The sequence below is a fragment of the Tyto alba genome, unplaced genomic scaffold (genome assembly GCF_018691265.1).
Source record: "Tyto alba isolate M040663 unplaced genomic scaffold, T.alba_DEE_v4.0 Super-Scaffold_13, whole genome shotgun sequence".
Classification (NCBI taxonomy): domain Eukaryota; kingdom Metazoa; phylum Chordata; class Aves; order Strigiformes; family Tytonidae; genus Tyto; species Tyto alba.
Window position 1 is genome coordinate 31,145,323 of NW_024881275.1, and position 15,746 is coordinate 31,161,068.

General features: G+C 43.3%; 1 protein-coding gene across 4 annotated transcripts in view; it reads left to right on the forward strand.

Moving 5' to 3' along the window:
- Positions 1-3,301: 3,301 nt before the first annotated feature.
- The window catches only part of CEMIP2 (cell migration inducing hyaluronidase 2), a 49,929-nt gene continuing 37,484 nt past the window's right edge, over positions 3,302-15,746 (forward strand). The window contains exon 1 of one of the 4 annotated variants that reach the window (XM_033010327.2): positions 3,302-3,374. The gene's annotated coding sequence lies outside the window, so the exon portion shown is untranslated. Of the gene's footprint in view, positions 3,375-3,906; positions 3,945-4,262; positions 4,392-5,080; positions 5,103-15,746 lie in introns of those variants that run through there. The other 3 variants (XM_033010342.2, XM_042787864.1, XM_033010347.2) reach the window with 3 other exon arrangements.

Sequence of the window (15,746 nt, forward strand, 5' to 3'; positions counted from 1 at the left end):
TTTTTGCTTTTAATGTTATTAATTTCAGTAATAATAAATTAATTCTCTAATAACTTTCTTCACACTTTTTCATAGACCTACAAAAAGCAAATGAGTTGTATATGGGTTTGTTTTGACATGCACAAAGAAAAAGGCATGATCCTCCAAAGTGCAAGAGAAAGTGGTACATTGAAACTGTTCCCTACTAAAACCTGGTCACAAATTATCCCTACATTCCCCCAGTATGCATTTTAAACTCTTGTCTTCTCTCATAAACTGTTGTTATATTTTGTTAACTGATGTTAATTTTGGTTGAAGCACAGCATGTCAAAGGAGGAACAGGCTTTTACCAAGAGCAAACCTCCTATCAGCCTAGGCAACCTCTGTATTATTTCTGGAATTCAACTTTTTTTTTTTTTTTTTTTTTTTTTTGCCACCTGATGTGTTAAAGTCCCAGAGAGGTAATTTAAAAAATCCGCATATTTAGTATGATAATTTAAAACACAGCTACTATATGGAAAAAGTATTACCACAGAGCACCTGGGACGTATGCCAAAAAGGTTTAAATAAGGAAAGAGTTATGTATGTTTGCTGTCTTATCTCAATAGACCAACAGTAAGATTTTCTGAATTGCAAGGATCTGAATGGGAATTCAGAGAACAGGACATAATTTTATCTAGTAACTGGACATACTTACCACTTCTCCTAGTACATCTTTTTGTTCAGAAGGACAAAAGTTGGCTTCCTTCTTGCTTATTTTGAAATCATCAGCCCATAGTGACTGCATTAATGACCTCTTTCAAGTCTATAGTTTGCTATTTTTAAGCTTTGGGTTATACACTCGGACAAGGTTTTGTCTGTTTAAACCCAAAGCAGTATGAAGAAAGAAGTCGTACCAGATGGAGAGGTGCTTCAGTGTGCCGTTTGGATTTGATACAGAGATTTCAAATACTCAGGCAATCCTTAAATGCAAACATTTGCATATCCACAGGATTTAGGGATTGTTTCATGCAAATGTACCCAAAATTTTTAAAAAATATAGCTGTTGGATGATAATTCCATTCTGTAAAAGATCTAGTATTTTTACAGCTAACAGGTATTTGTTGGAGAATGGCTCAGAGACAAGGGTCCTGAGCCCACCGAGCAGTTGTACGATCAGAGCCTGTTCTAGGGGCTGATGCTGCCTCGCTGATGCTGGGCCTCACTGGGGTTTGCCTGCAGCTGCTCGCAGCTGCTGATACATGAGGAATGTCAAGGACGCTTCAGCCCTGTGTACCGTGGTGTGTCGAAAACAGGAATTAGAAATAGTGGCCTGAGAAACTGAGTGTTATGAGAAGCTTGTGCTGTTAGCTAACTGCAAGTAGGTGGACCGTGTGAATACGGCCTTTAGAGCTTAAGCCAATCAGCTAGTGACTAGTAGGCATAATAATTATCATTGTCTGGATAAATATATGTACCCTGGACCAATAAAGACACACGCTGATTGATGCTCTATCTTCCACGTTGAACCCGTCTCGGCGTGTCGTTCATCCGCGGCTCCGCAGGTATTTGTGATTTGCCTAGGGCTGACAAGTATGCGTTGTGTGTTGTCTAATATATACACTCACACACATGCATACATATATAATGCAATATATTTAGCTTCAGAATACTTAAAGTATGTGGAAGTGTTTCTACTTTATGCCCCCATATAGTAGTACTAGCAAACATCTACCCAGGTATCACTGAAATGAGCCCTTTGCAGGCTTACGACTGGCAAAGTTGATCAGCAGTCTGTGTTTCTTCATTCCGTATATGAGTATATAAAAAGTAAATACTTTCTGTTCCTGAACTCCTATCCTTCCAGTGGGTACTCAGTGCTTTGTGTTAATGAAAATTAAAAGCACTGGAAGAGTAACACATTTGAAGAGTTTAGTTCTATTATTTAATGAGGAAAGATAACGTGTCCATCTGGCAAAATCACCTTTGAAGATATTTTTTGTGGAAGTACTGCATTAAGTGAAAATAATTTGTCAAAGGAGAGCAAAGGCTTAACTCTAAATAATTTATGGAAGACAGGGATGTCCACAAATTAAATCACATGAACATTTTGTTACAGTTGGCGTTCTTGAGGAACAATTCAGCATTACTTTTTATACAGGATTGTATGATGAAGGATAATTGAAAGAGTGTTTGATACTAAAAAAGCAACTTTCAGAAGGTCAGACACATACTAAAACCAGTGTATGCAGTAAAACCAGTACATCTACCACTTATTTGCTACAGTTTCAATGTACATGAACACAGTTTGTCCATCCACATAGACAGCTGAGTTAATAATTGGACACGTGCATTTCATGAGAAATATATTACATGTGTAAAATGGATGTCCAGTGCTCTATTGATTATTTGTTTATTTATTTATGTATTTATTTAAACTGGGCATTTTTTTTCAGCTGAAATGCTTGAATTTCGCGTTAAACAAAGAGTAACTACTTTCAGTTTTATTTCAGCAGAAGTCATTGGCAAATGTAAATAGTCAGTTTGCATGTGCATTTGTCGAAATGAGGCAAAGGTTTACCATCACACGTGTTAGAAGGATTGTGCTCCTGGGCATTCAAAAAAAAGATTAAGCTGAAGAGGAGGGGAATATAAGCAGGGAGATACGATCAAAGCGAAGACGAGATTGCCTTGCTCGTACACCCAAGGGTTTTCTTCGCTGCGGTTTAGTGAGACGGGCAAGTTAGGAATTGTTCCAAACCCCTTTGTGTCTCTCCAGACAAACCTCTGGCTACGTGTCGGGGCTGAAAGCTGCGGCCTGAAGCTCAGCCCGTGCCGCGGAGCCGCCGCCGCCTCCCTGCGCGCAGCTGCGCGTTCCCCCGCGGCCCGCGGAGCTGCGGCTGCTGTCGGCGGAGCGGCGGTCTGAGCGCGGCAGCGCTGGCAAAGCGCGGCCGGTCAGGCATCCCTAGTACAGTCACTGGAACTTCGGACGCGATGAAGTTGATGTGCAGTTTATTGTTTAGTCACTAGATGTCTCCAAGTGCTGTAAGCAAGCACAGGCTGCGGTTGCTGGTAAACAAAGAGGAACTCGCTAGAACTGAAGTTACGTGGGACAGCGTTTATAGGAATATAAATGAGTTATCTCTTCGTTTCCAGCTGTCTGGAATTATCCCAGGGAAACAATTATGTTGGAAAACGCTGGCTGTATTTCCCGAAGCATTTCATTGAAAGCATCTCGATTCTGACCAGGGCGCCTTTTGCCCCCATTTTTTTTTTTTTTTTTTTTTTTTTTATTTGGCCCAACTGGAAACGGTGGGAGGTCCCAAACTTAAGAGAAGAAGCCCGTAGTCAGATCTACATCAAAGCTGACAGCCTGGGAAGCTGAGGTGCCCTGGAGCTCTGGGTCCCCAGCAAAGGTAAGTCCTGGATCTTCACAGTCCCTCCGAGCTTCTAAAGCAGATTGATGTTCTTTGCTGTGGAACAGCTGAAGGCACTAGTTCCTTGAAATTCTGAACATTTCGGGGTTTAATTTGACTCCAAATCAGACTAAAAAAAAAAAAAAAAATTCCCAGAAAACGGAATCAGATTTTCCAGCCAGCTCTTTTCCCAGGTTAGAGACTGCCAGGGCTACGACTCTCGTAAGTAACTTTAATCTCCCTTCCCTTTCAGCCCAGTAAGCCTGCATGTAATGATAACCGCCTCGTACCTTTCTGTTTTTCACTCGTGCTGCCCCGGATTTACCTGGCGTGTCCCTGCCTGCCGTGGCGGGGGGTGCAGCACGCCGCCTCCCGTACACGCGAACTCTTTTTGCCTCCACTGGCCTCACCTGCTCGCTTATAGCGTGGATTTTTATTTTTTATTCTTTTTATTTTTTCTTTTTTTTTTTTTTTAACAGGACGTGGGCACCTAACGCTGCGTTGGGTATTCCAGCTATAATTTAGCTTTTTTCCATGCCGCCCGGAGGAGACCCGCGGGTCAGGGTAGCGGTGAGAAGTTGCCCCCGCTCCCCTCTCCCCGTGCCGGCTCCCGCTACCCCCCCACACCCCCCCCAAAGCCCCCTCCCAGAGGGTGCGAAGGCCGGGGCTGCCGCGGGTCTCCGGGCTCCTCCGCGGGCGGAGCGGGACGCGGAGCGGAGCGCGGAGCGGGGCGGGGCGCGGGGCGGGGCGCGGGGCGGGGCGGTCCCGGCGCGGCTCCTCCCCCGACGCGGGGGCGGGGGGCGGCGGGAGGCGGGGCCGCGGCGGCGGGGCGCAGCCGCCTCCTTTCGGGGCCGGGGAGCGTCGCCCCGGGGGGGCTGCGGCCGCTGCCAATTGCGTAAGGGCGGCAGCCGGGGCGGGGAGCGGCGGGAGGTGGCGAGCAGCCGGGCGGCCTCCCGCCGTGTCCGGGGCGGGGAGCGCCATGCCGCCGCCTTGAGCGCGCCGCCGCGCCGGGCCCAGGTGAGGGAGCGCCGGGCCGGGGCCGGGGAGCGGCGGGCCGGACCGGGCCGGGCCGGGCCTGGCCGGGGCTGCCGGCGCGGTCGAGCCGCCGGGGCGCTGGCCGGCCTGCCGCGGCTGCCCGGCCGGCCGCTGCGGCACCGGCCTCTTTTGTTCCCGGGGCAGGCGGGAGGGGAGAGAAGAGGGGCGGGGAGGGGAGAGGAGGGAGCGGGGGCGGCGGCAGCCGGGCGCCGGGGCGGGCAGGGACGGCGGCTGCCCGGAGGAGCCGCCCGCTCCGCCCGGGGCCGTGCGAGCGCGTCCGGGGCGCTGGGAGCGGAGGCGGCGCGTCCCCGTCCCGCGTCCCCGGCGCCCCCCGGCCGCCGGGCCGGCAGGTGTGGGCTCCGCGCCCCGCCGCGGGGGCTGGCGGCAGGTGCCGCGGCGGGGGGTGCGCTGCCGGCGGGGAGGGGGTGCCGTGCCAGGAGAGGGGCGGGGGGGATGTCCCCAGTCCGGGTGCCCCCGGCTGGGCTCGGAGCATTCCCGCGGCGGCAGCCCCGCTAGGACCGGTCCCGGTAGGCATCCCCGGGTCGTCTTTCCTGTAACCAGCAGCCTACTTCGCTCGCCCCGAGGCGTGGAAGAACCGGAGTGGGAGCTGTGTGTCCCTCAGGCCTTCCAATAAAAGAGGGTGTGCTGTGATGAACGCGCTGCGTTTGTGCGACATCACAGCTTAGATGAGGGGTGTGTGCTGAAGATGCTGTCCTTGTTTATGCTTTAAATGTGAATTAGTGGCACGGGTTCTTTAAAAGGGAAGAGATTTTATATTCCCCAGTACTTATAAAAACGAAGCAGCGCCTGGGGCTTGACAAAGACAATGCAATAAGGAAGATAAAGCAGTATTTCACATTTTTGGGTGGCATCACTCAAGTTTTGATGAATCACAGAAAAAGGATTTGTAACAGCTTATCTGCATTACTGATGTGAAATAGCCCACGGGTAGGAGTAGGGAGGAGGGAAGGTTCATCTTTGTTCTTAGGAGTCTGTAGCTGTCGAAGGTGCTTTGTCTACGCAGATCCTGCACACTGCTTGCACAAATGTGAAATCTCCTGCCGGATCAGGCTTGTTGGTCCTGCTCCTCTTGCTGTCTCCCTAACTAATACAGCATCCACCAGAGTGTATGCCAGGGGCCCGAGCTAGGCAAAGTGTCTGGAAGAATAACAGTTTTATGTAAAGCACAAGTAATGCCCCCAGCTATGAAAAGATTCCAGGAAGAAAAAGGGTGGGGGGTGGAATGAGACAAGAAGACTACTACGAGGTCCTTGCTAAAGTGAGATTGCAGAAGTGTCTTCTGAAATTCAGCATCTGACCTGAACAGTAGCTGTGGCGTGTGCTGGTTTGAGATGTTGATGGATGCTTTTTCAGGGGTAGTCTGTATGGGTTTTTTATTTACCAACGTCAACACTTTAGCCCTCATGATATTTGGTGAGGAAAGTGGTGGTGAGGGTTGTCTGGAAGCTTTTAACCCGCTCATCAGGCTTGTAGCTAATTGCTGGAGACACTAAGCAATAGAGGATGGTGACCCCTGTGTGGAAAAAAAATGTTGTTCTTGACAGGCCCTGTAAAAATCCACTAAAGGTTTCCCAGCTGTAGCTGGTCCTATGACTGGAAGAGTTACCATTTGGTGACACAGTTCTCATTTCTTCCAAGCTGTCAAACCAGGGGATGGAGCAGGAGAACAAAAAGGGGTTTTTTTTCCTCTGAGGCATTAATATAAAAATAGGTGCAGCGCAAGGAGTTCTACTAATCCTAGAAGCTAGAAGAACAAACTGTGGGCCTCCCTCAGTTATTTTATAGCTTGATTTAAAAAATTTATTTTTTTTTTAAATCTCAGTTGATACATATGTGAATACTTTGTACTTGGAAGGAGATTAGGAGGTTTTATTTCCTTGAGTAATGGTAGGGTGCAGTGGGACAGGTGCTTTTTAGTCTGATTCAAATGCTTGAAAACAACATTCTTATCATCAAAGATGCAAATAGATTCCTACCTACCTTGGACTGTCTGGACTAGAAAAGTTCTTTAATTACAGATAACTTATTAATTTGCATTTAATACGAAGCACAGTCATTAACATCCTTTATCATGTGTCCAGCATGTTGCCAAAAAATCTTCAATGAAGAGTTTCAGCATACTATTTTTGTGCATTTTGAAGTAAGTTAGTGCAGCTTCTCAGTGTGGAAGTCTTGTTTGCAGAAAATGAGCAGTATTCTGCAGATTGTTATTTTTCCTCCACCCGAGGAAAGAAAGCTGGGTATTAGAAACACCAAGGATGCTGTTCAGTGAGTCAGTTATATTTATCTTACCTGTTGAGTATGAGGGTAGCCCTTTGCTTCTCTACCCCCAGGAAGGCACTGACCATCCTCTCTGCTGGGAGCAGAGCTCCACCTCCTCTTTGTTCTGCCTTGCACGGGAGAGGGGGGAGCAGGGGAAGAAGGGGAACCTGTTCCCTAGTGTTTGCTGGGGGCTGACGCTACAGCTGCCACAGCTGTAGAGGTTCACCCCTGCTACCCCTGCCCCACAGCTAAACGAGTTCCTCAGCTGACAGGGCCACATCATGCATCTCTGCCAGGAAGCTTGTCCCACAGTGCTTGGGCGAGGCTGTTCTTCATCTTCTGCATGCTTGTACCAATGATTTAAAAACTGCTGACAGGAATTAGTGGGAAAATTATCATCCAGTAAATCTCACTTTCTGTGTATTAAAAGATTGTATGATAGTAGCAGAGTCTGAAGTATATCAGTAAAGTTCATTCTTTACATTAGCAAGCCAGTTCTTATAAATCACCTAAAGTATACATCAAAACGTGATTAAAATCTGTAAATTACAGTTTTTTTGTCTGAAATCAAATCATAATTAGACTTGATTCATTCTCAGCTTATTTTTACTGAGAAGGATTTCACTACAGATTTGATGGAGATGTTTTTGGCAAGACAAATGGCAATGAATTGTTTATAGATGTGGGTGTAAAAATCCACAGAAATAGTTTCTTGGAATAGTAATACTGAGAAAGGAAATGGAGAAGGAGTGGAAAACTATGTACCTTGAAGAAAGATGTGAGGGAGTTGAGTGATGTATTTGCCAATATGGAAAGGAAATACTGAAGACATTAAAAAGTGCATACTTTAGAACTTCTAACTGATTTTATTCCTTTGTTGTGAAGTAGGTTAACAAAAGGGAATGTGTGAATAGCTCTGCTATCTTTTTGGCACATGGGATTAAGAAATGAGGGGGGAAGAGTACTGCAGTCATACAAAATGACTGGCTATACCTGGCAGGATATTGCAGGGTTTGGCTGTTGGGTGCCTAGTTCTTGGAGTTTCCTAGAAAGGAATTTACCACAGTAATCCAAAATATGAGTGCAGCCACCAGCTCAGCAGAATGCATACTTAATTGTGGTTTAGAAGGCTTTGTTTTGCTTTTTGAAGACTTGCTTCTGTTTCGATATACCCAAATACACTGTTTGTGATTTTTATAAAAGGGAAATGATGGAAAATGGTTTTTCTTTTCTAAAAGTGTACAAGAGTTTTATGTTGTATAAATTAAATCAATGTGTGTAAGTTAAATCACTGTACGTTATTCCCCTGTAGTTCTGTTGACTCCTGTGATACCTTAGAGCTGTAGAAGATGTTGTGTTCAGACACACAGTGAAGTTATCTTGCATTAGTTCAGCTGTAGAAACTCTTCTCACAAGACTGTTACTTTTAAGGCTTTGTGCTCTCACAGATTTAGCTGGTGCGTGCCCTGCCCTTCTGCTGGAGGCCAGTGTTGGTTCCTACAGCAAAATAAAAACTGTTCCTATGTTTCAGCTACCCTATGTCAGTCTGGCATGTTAATTTAAGACATCAGGTAAAGGTGTCTTTTGTGCTGATAATATGAACAGACAATTGCAGTGGCTGAGCTGAGGGGGGGAATTAGCCCTTACAGAAGGAGGTGATTTTGGGAAAGTGGGAACAGAATGAGACAGTTAAATGAGATCTTAAAGTGTAGTAGAAGGACGGCCACATCATATCTGACAGAGTGTCCATCCAGACAATTACCCGATGTCTGACAATGATGACTAATAGACGTCTGGTAAAGATACTACATAAAGATCCTACTGCTTCCAGCCTCTAACAGCTTATGGTTCAAGGGCTTCCTAAGCTCGAGGCAGTACTATTTAGGCAACAATCCTTGACTGACTTCTCTTCTTCGACCTTGTTGCTCTTTGAACCTGTGTAAGTGCCTGACGTCCATAGCATCCAGTAATGAGTCAGGTTCAAAAACCTCGTCTGCTTTTCTTTTTTTTTTTTTTTTTTTTTTATTGGAAGACACATGAAAAGTCATTTGCGTTCTCAACACTACTTCTGTCTGTATGGATCTGTGTCATATATCCTCTCTCTTAGTCATCCTTTTCCAGGACAAAGAATCCTTTGGGGGTTCAGACAGCTAAGAGGTGCTGATGTCACAGCTGTTTGCTCAGTGGATGTGATTTGGAGCTCTTAGCTTTATTATATTTTAATGCAAAATCGTTTAACTTGGCTCATAGGAACGCAAGACAACTCTAAAAGAATGTTGGTGTGCAGCAACAGCAATTCAGCTTCTCAAGCGGCATTGTCTTGTTTGTGGCTGTTGCACAATTAAAAACTGCACAGGCAATCCTTCAAGTAAGCAGAATAGGGGGTGGCATGCCGTTTACTGAAATTTGAGTTGGTCTGAAAAAAAATTATAGGAACTCAGGAACTTTACCTGAGGAGAAAACCAGGTTTAGTACAAAGAACCAGGATGAAGAAAGAAAGAAATGCATATAGTGATGTGGAAGAGAGCATGTTATGCTACTGATCCATGTTTTAAATAGAAGTTAAATGTGACAACCCACTGATTATTAAGTGATTCAATCAGTACATTCAGGAGTTTATTGAAGTATTTATGCTTATGTCTGTTGACCAAAGCTAAATGTGGGATCAGACTCTTCTCCCCATTGCCTGTTGTATTCTGTAGTGTCATATATGCTTATAATCTATTTATGAGAGCTTTTCTAATTTAATAAGAAGAAAATAAATATCTAATCTCACCGTCTTCCTCCTGAATGGATTGCAGGCCAGAACTCTGTTTCATCAGTGATTCAAGGTAGTGCCAGAACAGGACTTCTCCAAATTGTATTGCCATTGCATCAAGAATTTTTCTGCAGTGAAGTATTAAGCTATACCTCTCTTGGATGGGATTTCTAGAGACTGCAGATACCTGTAGATACCACTTCTTTTTATCATCAATATGAGAAGTAGTTTAAAAACATTTATTTTTTCCTGTTCTTAGTTTTTTTTTTTTCCCTACCATCTTCTTCGGGTTGTCTAAGGTGAATGCTATAAATCCGTTACTTTCACGTGGAAGCTGTTGACTTAAACAGAGCTATTTATTTGCTTAAAAGTAGGTTTGTACTCAGATGCATCGCTGAACTGAGGGAGACCGAAGTGTTCTGTAAACTAACCCTCACAATGTCCCTGTGAGGCTAGTGACCGCTTTTTTTCTCATGTTACAGGCTTGGGGCCCAAATAAGCTGTGACTCACGCAGCAAGCTAATGGCAGATGCGTGATTAAAATGCAAGTTTCCACTCTTGATCTCTTATGCAAGTTATTGAATCTTTCATTTCTGAAAATGAGAGAAACACTAAACATTTTTCCGTTCACGTTGCCTATTTCAGCACACAAGCTGTATTTCCTGGTGTGCTTTCTTGGATACTCTGTATTTAAGTCAGTGGTAGATTCACTTGTATGCAAAGAAACAAATGGTTTCTGAATAATTCCTTCCAGCAGAACATGCTATTGTTTAAACAATGAATGTAAAACAGAATAGAGTTCCCCAATTTTTAAGCAATTTATACAGAATAACTATGTCAAAAAGAAAGAAATGGGAAAAAAATTGAAGTCACTGGAAGTGTCAGTCATCATTTTAGATACACAGACCACAGTTCAATGCTGTGGCTTCTGGTTTATGTTTCAGTGGTCAAGATCTGAAGATCTTACAAACATATAAGATCAGACTGAAAATAGCTGTGACTTGAGGTCAGTTAAGAACACTCGAAAGTTTGAATGTTTGGTGTCCAGGAACTGGCAAAGCCCAACGTATCCCTGCAGTTTCTGCAGTCAGATGCATCTGTGCAGAACCCCTTATTTCATCTGCTGCATTAAATGTTTTCCTGACAAATATGTAAAATTGAAACCAATAGGATGCTGCAGAGCTCTTCCGCACAAACTGTGGGTGAAGGACAAAAGCCTGGTTTTCACTGAAGAGGGGAGCTGTTTTCCTTGTACAAAACCCCACTTGGCCTCTGATCTTTCAACCTCATCCTTAATGGAGATCTATCAAATGCTTTCAGTGGAGGCTGGGAACTAAATTCATGGCTTTTCTGTATGCTATAAGCCATGAACCCGAGAGTGGTTTTGCTTGGCGTGCTGTAATTTCGTACTTGTTCCCACAGACAAACTCCTATTCCACAGGCTACAAATTACCTATGTGCTTCCCTTGGGAAGCAGTCTTCTCACCATCCTCTCCCCCCTGCCCCACCAACTTTTCTAATCCATAGTTAATAACTAAATTGGTTTGCATATCGCCTAAACATATGTAATTAAATTTCCCTGATTGTATATAGGTTTGATATTTGCTTCTGTCCTGGGGAGATACTTGTGTGCTCAAAAGATTGTGTTAGACCAGCTGATGAACATTACTGCTATCTACAGACCTTGTCTTATACTGTAAATATTTTGCATTCTTGCACTTCTGTCTCTTGATCTGTGGTACTTTGGAAAGACTTCTTTTAGGAAATGTGGTCCTCAGCTCAACTAGTTTCCCGTGGTTGAGTATCATGCAATGTTGTGCATTTTCTGTGTGCCAAAAACTTCAGTAAAAGTTAATAGTTGCTACACAGGAAATTCAGAAAATATGGTGCAACATAACTTATTTTGGACAAAGTTTTATAATTCTTACCATGTTTGTGTATCTGTTTCTCACTGACTGTTGCAGTTTGTCCTCTGATTTTCCTGAAATTGCTGGAGAAAGGGGAAGAGTCAGTGGTGGCATACAGCAAACAGCATATGTGATGGAAGATGTCTAGAATTTTTACTTCTTTTTTTTTAGTTGGCTGGGATTTTTCAGGCTGTTATAAACACTGTTGTGATTTCCAACAATTACTTAACTGTGTTAATGTGTTTTACTGTGCACTTCCAGCTTTTACATACACAGGTGGAAAAGTAGGTTCCTACAAACATGTTGTCTATTATCACAGTGAATTAGTGTAATTTCAAAACAAGGCAGTGGAAGAAAATGTAGAACCAGATATGTGGGCACCCCATGTGTCTACTGGGAACCATTAATTTTCCTAATAGTGAGGTCAAGATTAGTTGAAGTGAGGACTTCTAATGCACTTGAAACATTGTCCTGAAATTAGTATCTCTGTTGTAGTTGACCAGGTTGGAGGCTTGTAAAGGTGTGCATGTCATACTTCAGGAGTTTGCTCTCCACCACTTTCTGTTCAGTAATTGTAGCTGCTTAGGAGCTTTCTAATACTGACTTCTTGTCCCTTTCCATTCTCTTGGATTTCTCACAACTCTTTGATCTCATACCAGACAAATGCCTGTGCCAGGAAAGCAGCAGTAACCAATGTGGCGCTGTATTCCATGGGGAAGTATTTTTCTTGATTAGTGTGGTTTTCCCCCACCCCTCCTCAGTCTTTTCCTTAATGGCGATTATATACTCTGAGATTAAATGATATGGTAATGGGTCAGCACTACAGCTGGTCGTGTTTGATAGCCCAGAGCAACAGAAGTGGGGTTTCTTCTAGTTTCTCTTTTGTTCTGTTTTTAAGACCTGTGAACTATGCATCCTTAAAATATGCTTTAAGGGGAGTATTAATTTCTTTGCGTTGTGTGGAAGTAAGCATATTTTGCTTACACAGTTTTTGAGAAGGTGCGAAGAGCGTGGAAGTTTTCTGGTGCATTTGACCTGTTTTGTTACACTAAAAGTTCCACAGCAGAAAAGTGTGAAATATCTTGGTATATTTCTGGTGTTTTGGGTGGTGTCAGGTGGTGTTTTGAATTACCTCGTGAAAGAATCTGATTCTTTTCCAGGAAACCAGCCCCAAACTGAGTAGCAGATAAGCACACCACTCACTTCTGATCGCACACTAGGTTCTCGGGAAGTTCAGATGTTATCCCCTGGTTGTACAGTGCATATGTTTCTAGTTTCTGCTGGTGTGGAACAATGTGGGCTTGTGTGAGTGTGTAGTAGTGGCACAAGTTAAAAGTAGTGAAGGAATACGTGAGGAGACTGGAGATGTTGCAGCCTGTTCAGTGGCTCATTGCTGTCTGCCTGCTGGGGTTTGCTATCCGCACAGCTCAGACACTCTGTTGGCAGAGCCAGACTTGCAGGTAATCACTGTTTTCACTTAGACTCTGTGCAAAATAAACTCTTGGGGTTTTTTATTTGTTTGTTTGTTTTTCTTTTAAAGTGGTTTAAGCTGAGTTGGCTGATGTGATGAGTAGAATTGCTTGCTTGCTTATGTTGTGGGAAGGGGTGCATGAGCAGATATCTGTATTGCGTGGCGTACCACTGTTGCAGAAGAGTGACATGCAAACAGTGTAGCCTTCTAGCAAATGGGTGGTAATGAGTACATAGTGGGCTGAAGCATCTGAGATACTCTAGCCGAATCTGTGCATTGGAAGCTTCCCTGATAGTAGTGAGCTGGAAGCACACACTTACATGTGGCCCTGACGAAAAGCTGTGGTGAATAATGGATTTGAAAATACTGCGTAGTACTTTGTTGAAGGCTGAAGGGTGAGAAGTTTGGGAATACTGAGATAGCAGCCTGCCTGAATGGCATGGCAAATAACAGATTTGTACAGATTAAATTCTGTATAACTATTACGTAAGGTAATCAGTTGTATATTGTGTAAGCACTTGACTTTTAATGAAATCACTCTGAAGCAAGCTGCAAAGTAAAATACTGTGTCACTCTGTATACTACAGTACCGTTGTAAAAGTGGTGGTGTTCTTGTCTAGGACTGCACTCACTATTGGGAGAAGATACCCAGACGATCATGAGCTTCTGTAGGAGGCCTCCTACTTCTGTCGGTTTAGGAAATCCTGGTGACTGAAGCCATTCCTCTCTGTTGTTTTTAATTGCAAATGGCCTCTAGTGGCCTTTGGTCTCAGCATTTTTTGCCTTTTTTTTTTTTTTTTTTTAATTAGAGGAACACAGCATAGGCAGAGGTCAAAGGGAAAGGGCAAACCTTGGGTGGGGAAGGAAAAAATGTTACATGGAAGAATTCAGATGAACTGGAACTTGCAAGGAACTGTGGCATTTAAGTAATTCAAACAGATTTTATTTCTTTTTTCCCCTGCATTTTACCGAAACTGTATTTGTGCAACCAAGTAGCCACATTCACTAGGCCATAACTGGCCATAAGGCCAGTTACACCACTTGGGTTTGTGCGGTGCTATATGAAGGCTTCCACAGAATAGAAATAAATAAGTCATTAAATTGAATCAGATCACCTATGTGTCTTAATTTTAAAGAAGAGCCAATGGCTGCTCTACAGAATAGAAAAGATCCTTCTTTCAGCTAGAGAATTTCAAATAACACAGGAAGAGGGAAGGAAGTGTTGAAATGGTTACTGCTGTTGTAATGGAAAGCTATATAGTAAATTATCTTATTGTGCTAAGTATCTCCTTATGGCTTTGTTTCATTATTTTTATTTTGTAATGGGCAACACAGTGATTCTGCAGATGCTTTTCCACCCATACTTGGGGTGACCTGTGTTTGCACTTGAGTGGGATAGTTGGAAAACTTTTACAGTTTGTTAGATGAGGTTTGAAAATGAGGCAGAATGCTTTGTACAAAACCAAATATTCTTGAAATATGACATAAGTGCTTTTGATGTCTGTTGTAATGGATTGTTTCTTAAAAGGACTAGCAGTACTTTAAGAGGCCTTAGTAGGCAAAATTGTTGTAAAAATATTTTGTAAAAGTAAGTTAAGTTTTGCATAACAATTCAGTATTTAGTTGATACAGCCGAGCAAGTAACAAACTTGTTAACTTTTTATATCACATTATAATGAACATTCTGTAGTCATTTTGTCAGTGTGAAAGGAAAATGCCATTTCTGGAAACATTTTAACCAAGTTTAAGGAATTGGGGGTCCAAACCATAAAAAAGCTCAGTGCTAGATCAAATTTCTTTACACTTTTAGTCAAAAATATATTTCAGTATTGGTTTCAGCTAGACATAACTACTGCTGTTAAATTAATTGAAAAGCTTCTCCTCTACTCAGCTTTTAACATCACTTTTAAAACCTAGAAATGACTGAGCTTTCATTGCTGAAAGGTGACTAGCAGAGTGTAAAAAAAGCACATGTGGTGACAGCAAGCCGTTCCACAGTGCTCATAATGCACTGGGCAGTTAAGTTTGAGAGCAGAGGATTAGGTTTGGGAAACAGTTTCTCAAAGAACGGAAAGGAGACTGGTGGAAATTGATTTGCTACAACGAACAGGTGCGAGAAACACTGCTGGAGGACTTGGCATAGTTTTTGCACTCTGGGATGGCTACTACAGTTAATGTTTCAGTGCCTTTATTGTCATTGTGCATACATCTGGAGATGCATTGTCTCTCATGAAAGGGTAATCCAGCCTGTCTAATAATAACAACTCTTTTGCCTTGAAACAGTGAAGTATCAGATTTTGCAGCATGTGAGACAAAAGGCTCCTTTGCTCCTTCTCAGAATAAGATTGCAGTTGTCATGTTTCTCCTTCACCAGCGTGCCTGGCACTTCAGAGTATAGCTCAGACTTCCCCTTGTTAATGGAAGAGAAAGAGGATCTTTATGCTCTTCCGTTATTGGTAGTTTTTATTTTCATAATTCATTTTGCTATTAATACACGTGACATGCCTAAATCCCCTTCAGGATTTAGTTTAGAGAGTTAGGTTTTGGTTAACTGAAACTTGAGCAGTCTTCTCAAAAAATCCCATCCCTAAGAAATGTTAATAAAAAAAACCAACAAAAAAATAAAAACTCATGCCAACTTTGTGGCTACTCCATAAAATACAACACAGTTGACCAGAAAGCCTGAGAAAACAGTCAAATGCAGTTTTGTGTCTCTTAAAGCAAGCCAGAAAAGCATGGTAGGTTAGAACTGCTGGCAAGGATGGGCCAGGCAGTGATGTTTTTGGTAGGCTTTCCTCATTGGTTCCTTCAGGAAAAGATGGAAACAATACTAGTAACTGAAATAAAGGTATAGCTCATTTCTGGGTGATAGGTGCAGAGATCTGGAGCAGTCACGTTGCTTCCAGGCTTTGTGTCCA